Consider the following 6,649-nt stretch of genomic DNA (forward strand, 5'->3'; position numbering starts at 1 on the left):
CAAAGTGTGATGCCAATTCAAGCAGAGTTGTTATTTTGTGCTCTTGTGTCTCAGGAAGTTTTCATTAGTTCGTTGGATTTAGCAGAATTAGAGAGCTTATTTGAGAAAAAGTATGAAGCGTGTATGAAGCATGAAAATATAAAGACAAAAGTATGCCTTCATTGTCTGACCAGAAAAGACAATTGCTACTTCTGGACGAATATGGACTTGTGACATGGGAGTTTTCTTTCGATTTTGTGTGACTGATCTGTCCTGTCAGAAGCCAAACTGAAAATTATTGTTACTCCTTTACAGGTGTGGCAGATTTGCAGATCATCTTCACCTCCAGAGGAGAAATGAAGCTCTCAGTCTCCAATATGTTTGTTTACAAAAGACACAGGTCTTATCTTTCTGAGTCATTCACAGGAATGTGAAAGCTTAAAACTCACTTTTTTTTCTTTGTTCCCAAACCCTGAGCTTTTCACCTGGGAAACCCTTCTAGGTCAAAGCTCCTCCTCTGAGACCATATGACCTTTAAAGGTGGGCTTGAACCTTTTTTATGCAGCTGCTCTGCAATACAAATGAACCTCAAAGCTTTAGCAGCCAGACAAAGAAGAGGTCTTTAACCCACACAATCTCTGTAAGGGGGGTCATTTATGCTTAAATGACCCCTAATGGGCAAGTGATGAGTACTGTTCAGCACAACAATATTAATGGGCAGGCAGGAGCACAGAGCAAAGGATAAGATGGATGCTTGCCTGTTTCCATACCTTACAAAGCAAAAAGGGGTGGGCAAACTTACCTACTCCTTTCCCAAAGGACAGCCAACAGCATCTGACTATTTCAAAAGCAATGCTGCTTTTGTCAATTTACTTCAATGAAATGAAAAGATTTCAAAATTCACATTTAATTAGATAAGTTTAGATTTATTTGGATTGTATAGCTCGGCTGATATGAAGGTGAGAAGAAGTAGAAAATTTACTTTATTTCCAATGATCTGATGTCCATTTCCATGGAAACAGAAATGGAAGCAGGAACCAAACATAAGCAGTCACAGCCCTGGTTAATTGCCCATGGCTGCTTTCTGTTTCCACTTCTATAGTGCTGAACTCTATGTTTCCTACTGACCCCGTTACTACATAACAATGTGTGTGAGAGGGACTGATGAGGGAAGACTGGGCACAAGAAAGGTGGAGAGAGGAAAGATCTGAGAGGCAGATGCAGGCTCTCCAGGCTGACCAGCAAAGAAATCTCCTTTATAATTTCTTTTGTTTGTCTGTGAAAAAAAAATTAGGAGTAACATCAGCAAAACTAATTTTAATTAAGTTATTGCTAAGAACTTGATGCTGTAACAGCACTTAATGACAACCAATGTAAATCTGGGGTTTCTCCATGGAAGTTGATGGCAGTTTAACAGGAATTAATAACAGACACTGTCCTTTAGTGAAAAAAGCAAAAAAATATTAATAGAGAGCAAAAAAAAATATTAATAGAAACTGGCTGCTGGGGCAGTGATCAAACTAGTATAAAGAGTCAGATTTTCTCTATTTGGCATGCATATGCCAAATATCTGATATGTCTACGATGCAACAGACTTCTAGAGGTAGGCCACCTTATTCAATGACAAAATTAAAATTGAGAATGGAAAACAAACCACAAGCAAATCTATCTCCAGGCTGAAAAACTGTTTTACTTGTTCATTAAAGTAATTGAGAGTGCTGTTTGAGCACTCTCAAATTTGGCCTAAAACCAGGAGCAGAAAACAGCATTAAAAACAATACTCCCAGTTCTTGTTCTTTCTAAAATCAGATTCTCCAGCAGGAAGAAATGATCCCCAGAGGTTTGGTTTCATGGAAACCCAACCAGATCTTAGGCCTTTTGAGGTTTACTCATCTCTTGTTGGCATCTGTCCTGTAACAGATTTCTTGCTGATACAGAACAGCTCATTCTAGCCTAACCGAGCAATAAACTAACCAAAGACTGCTGTTTGGAAGGGTTTAAAGAGGATTGTGTCAAAAAAGAAGTTGGATGGGGTTTTGTGGGCAAAATATTGAAAATAATCTAGCATGCATTTCAATATGGAAAATAAAGGTGGAAACAGGAGGGGGTGGGGGGAAAAAGACATATTATAAGGTCCTTAGGCTTAGAGACAAGGTAGGCTCAAAGCACACAGCTTCTTCTCCCAGTCTCACATCTCACCACTCTTCAGTGGTGATTTTAAACTGGGCAATTTGTTCATAGCTTTTGGAAGAGCTTCCCTGATTGTCTAAATGTATATTGCTTGATAGATTGAGCGAGAATTGTTTCAGGTGCACAGAGTCAAAAGATCAGGTGTAAGTGGTGAGGGATGTCTGACTGCAGCTGGAGTGTGGACAGGACAGATGGCTGTTGAGGAAGGAGGTGGAAACCTGGGGAATTCTAATGATGAGAAGCTCTGGGCTGCAGAAAAACTAAGATTCCTGGGAGATTTAGCAATCAGCCTCCATGCAGCCAGTGCAGGACATTCTCACACATACAAGTGAGTTTCAAGGTATGGCATAGCCTTACAATTTGTGTGAATTTAAAAGTTGTGGCAAAAATGTCCACTTCAAAACACTGCGTGTATTTTGAAATCACACTGAGTAGAGTCTGACAGAGGAACAGAAAACAACACTGGTTTAGCTGTTCCTTTGCTTCCCAAATCTCCAGCTTCAAATCATTAATTAGTTCTGGCTAAAAGTCTGTATTTACAGAAAAGAAAATAATTTTGAAAGACACAGATCTCTGTGAGCCAGCAATCTCAATCTCCATTTTCTTGCACCTTTTATTACCATGCTGACTTGGTGGTAGTTTATCACTCTTTTGCACAAATGTAAAAGGCTGTTCATGGCATAAGATATGGGAAAGTCAGGGTCAGTGTGTAAATAACTGTGTTCTGTGCTAAACTTTGCAGCAGCAAAGAAATATCAGTTGCATATTTTAACTACCCACATACTAGTGATGACCCTAAGTAGGTCGCAGTGAAGATGGGCTCTGAACAAGTTATGGCAGTCACATTCCCATCTAGGCTGAGATGGAGATATGGATTGTGCTCCCTGCATCTGACACTTTGTCAGATACAGTCAACCCTTTTTTGCCTATGTCTTTTCTCAGCAGACACATGCACAGATCAGCACTCCAAAGCAAAGGCAAGGGATGCCTTCACTGCAATCAGACGTCTGTTGCACTTCAAGTGTCAAGCCCCATGGCTGTAGCTTTGGGGTTGTATTATGCCCAGAACAGATTGAACTTCACTGCCTCTGCAGTCCTTCCTCACATTTGGTGTGGCTATTGCAGATGACACTCAGCTTAGTCACAATCAGTGCTTCACTCTCACATGCTTGCAGGTTGATAAATATGCACATTCTGAGGTGTTTTATTGAAAAAGAAAAAAGGACTACCAAACATTAGAGCTTCTATGGGAAATTGTATGTAGCATTTGGTATTTGATGAGGAAAGCCCAGCAAGGTCTGTAATCTGATTGAGTTTCTCTGAATGACACACACACAAAAAACACCCCAGACATGTATGAAGATTTCTTGTTTGTGGGAAGATACAGCCTAGAGGTTTACTTGACTTTGTACATACTCATCAGATATTAGAGTCCTAAAATACCTTGTCTCTTAGTGGCCAAGCAGTTAAGATGTTATTGAACTTTAGACTGCAATACTCAAACAAAAAGTAAGAGGCCATATTGAATGAGTCTGGTTTTTTCACTTTTTCACAGTAGATGCTTCAGCTTTGTTCTGTCATATTAAAGGACAGGAAGACTTCCAGAGCAGCAAAGCTCCCAAAACAGGAGAGTGACTTGATTTCAAAGTGAAGAGCAGGTAGCTGCCAGTACAAGAGCCTGCAGGTTAATTGGGTATCCTGACCCAGGCAAAACTCAAAAGAGAGAGCAGTACAATTCTTTCATTTTGTACATGAAAAATTGCTGTTTGTGTTGCACAGAGTTCAGTTTAATCAGCCCTGTGAGCCACTCTCGTATCATGAAGTGGATCACCCCTTCCCAGGAAGGAGGAGGAGAACTATAGAGGAGACCCAGGAGAATTAAAAGATGGTAACTTTAAAAAAAAAAGTGAAGTTAGTGATTTTGAAAGGCACCAGATTAGCAGCACAGGAAATGGCCTCCTTTATTTAATCATACCTAAGTGCTTTGAGATAGATTCTTATTCCTTTTATCTTGATGAGTAGCACATCTCCACGATGGGCACAGCATCTGCTGGGGCAGCTGTGCAGGAGAGATAGGGGTCAAGCCTTAGGTAAAGCCAGGCAGGCCTGTCAGCAGCAGGAAGTGGATAAGCACAGTGTTGTTCTTCTGCCACCATTTCCCCTATCTACACATCTCGAGGTCAGCCTAGGGGAAAAAAACTGCAAAGGAAAAAAGGTGTTTTATGTGGTGTGCTGTAGCAGATTTGCAGATGAAGAGCTAAAATAAACTGAGACTTAGTGCTAACTAAACAGTTTGAGATGAGCACTGATGGGTCTCCCTTTGGACGAGGCAGTTTCAGAGGACTGTGAAAAATAGATATATGTGGTTCCATGAATATGGCCCATGCTGTACCCTGTCCACCTGCTCTCTTTGCGGATGTCTTGTGGACAGTCTGAGACAAAGTGCCTACCTGATATTTGAATCTCAGCTTCCTTTGGAGGACATGCTCCAGCCATGCCCAGACATGTGCCTACAGACTTGTAATCTGAAGATATGGTGGGAACTCAGGATGGCACTCAAAATCACTCAGTAGGATCACTGGGATCTGCAGTCAGAGCCTGTAACTTTGGATATATTTCTGGTAGAGTTAAGTGGTACTGGCATACTCTAGGTGGGATCATTAGCATTTGATCCTGTGTCAAAAAATACTGTTAATACACAGAGAACAGCTCAGAAGTGATGCCAGGGTGAAGGTCAGAGTGGTGTCACCACTATAACACCCAGACTAAAAGAAATTTAGATGGGTGTTGGACAGCTAGAAATTACCTGCATTCTTCAATCCCTCGGAGCTAAGTTCAGGGACAGTGCACACCTCTTGATTCCACTGGAGCAAAGATGCTTTTCATTAATAGAGTTTGTGTTTTTTCTTTATTTTCTTTCTTTTTTTTTTTCTTTTTTTTCCACTGCTGCATGAGCATAAGAAAAGAGGGAATAACAGTGGGGGATAATAAGTGAGCTGGAGTCCTAGGCTTGTTTTACCAAGTCAGGAATATAGGAACACATTTCTATGTAGAGTAAATATTCAATGCCAGTGCTTTATCTCCCAGGAGTGGTTAATGGTTCTTACCTACACATTTTCTTCAAAGGATCTTGCTAATGGATTTGCTTTTGGCAGAAGCTGCTCTGCATTTGGAAATGCATTCATTTGCTCCTTCCCTCTTTCCACCTTGCCTTGTCAGTGTCCCTGTGAACTGCCTCCAGCCCCTGCTCCTGGAGCAGGTCAGAACTTGTCCCTCTCACCTCTCAAGAAGCTTGAGGAGCAGCTGTAAATCTGCTGCTGCTTTTCAGGTCTGTAGGAGAGTGGATCTTTACTGTGTCTATACTCTAGTGTGGATTTCACTAAACAGCAGCAACCCTGGGCTGTATGTGTCTCTGTGTAGTTAGTAAAGAATAAAGAAAGGGTATGTGTTTGTGGGTCTTGCTTAGTTTCACCTTTGATGACTATTGGTGGCATTGAAACAAAAACTGGAGGTTGTCCCATCTGCTGTTTGTACTGAGTACCATATTTGTCAGTTCTTGACTGAGAGTCAAGAAAACAAGAAAGAGCAGAGTAGATTGGAGGCAGGTCAAATGACTGTATGCAAAAAACCCTGCTATTTGGCCCCCTCATAAACAAAAATATTGTTATAAAATTCCCAGCAGTGGCAAGTACCCTTCTAAGAAGGCGTGGCATTCAGAGCACATAAATACGCACATCTCTCTGCATCCTATTAGCTGTTGCTAATTCTTTCTCAGCCTATGGGGCTAATGACTACCTCCAGATCAGTAACATCTTAGTTCCTTGTTGGCATATTTCCTTTATTGCAAGTGCTTCAATTCCTGTGGGTATCAAAATTATTCCAACACCCTATTGCTAGATCTTATGCCAGCCTAATATAGGTGAATTTGCCTTATGGACTTAGTCTGCAGCCTCATTAGCTCTGAGTCAAGTCAGTCTTTTCTCAGATAAGACATTGGATATACAGGAAACTCTCAGTGCCACGTGTTGTTGCAGAACTGGTTTGGTGGCTTGAACATAAAAGTACATGGGAAAGCTTTTCCTTGATAAGGACTTTAATCACAGCTGCATCACTAACTTCTGCCATTAATTTTTTATGACCTTTGTAGTCAGAGAACTTTGGCCCAGGAACTATGTTCTGAAATTAGATACAAATTTCCTGGAGGTGGGAGATAGAGATGTGGCCTGAAGAGCCTTCTGATCTCAAACCTCAGCAGGATGACACTTCACAGAGTTGTGACTGATTTATATTATGAGAGACCATTTCCATGAAGGCTTCACAATCAGACCTGGATGACATCTACCGGGAGAATCCAAATGGTCCTTCATCTTCAAGAGCCTGAAAAAAAAATGCAGAATCCTCCTGAAGAGGCAATCCATAAGTAGTAAATACTAAATTTTATATATTGAGGCAACAGTGGGAAGGCTCCGGAACAGATTTG

The sequence above is a fragment of the Passer domesticus genome, chromosome 1, assembly GCF_036417665.1.
Source record: "Passer domesticus isolate bPasDom1 chromosome 1, bPasDom1.hap1, whole genome shotgun sequence".
Taxonomy (NCBI): Eukaryota; Metazoa; Chordata; class Aves; order Passeriformes; family Passeridae; genus Passer; species Passer domesticus.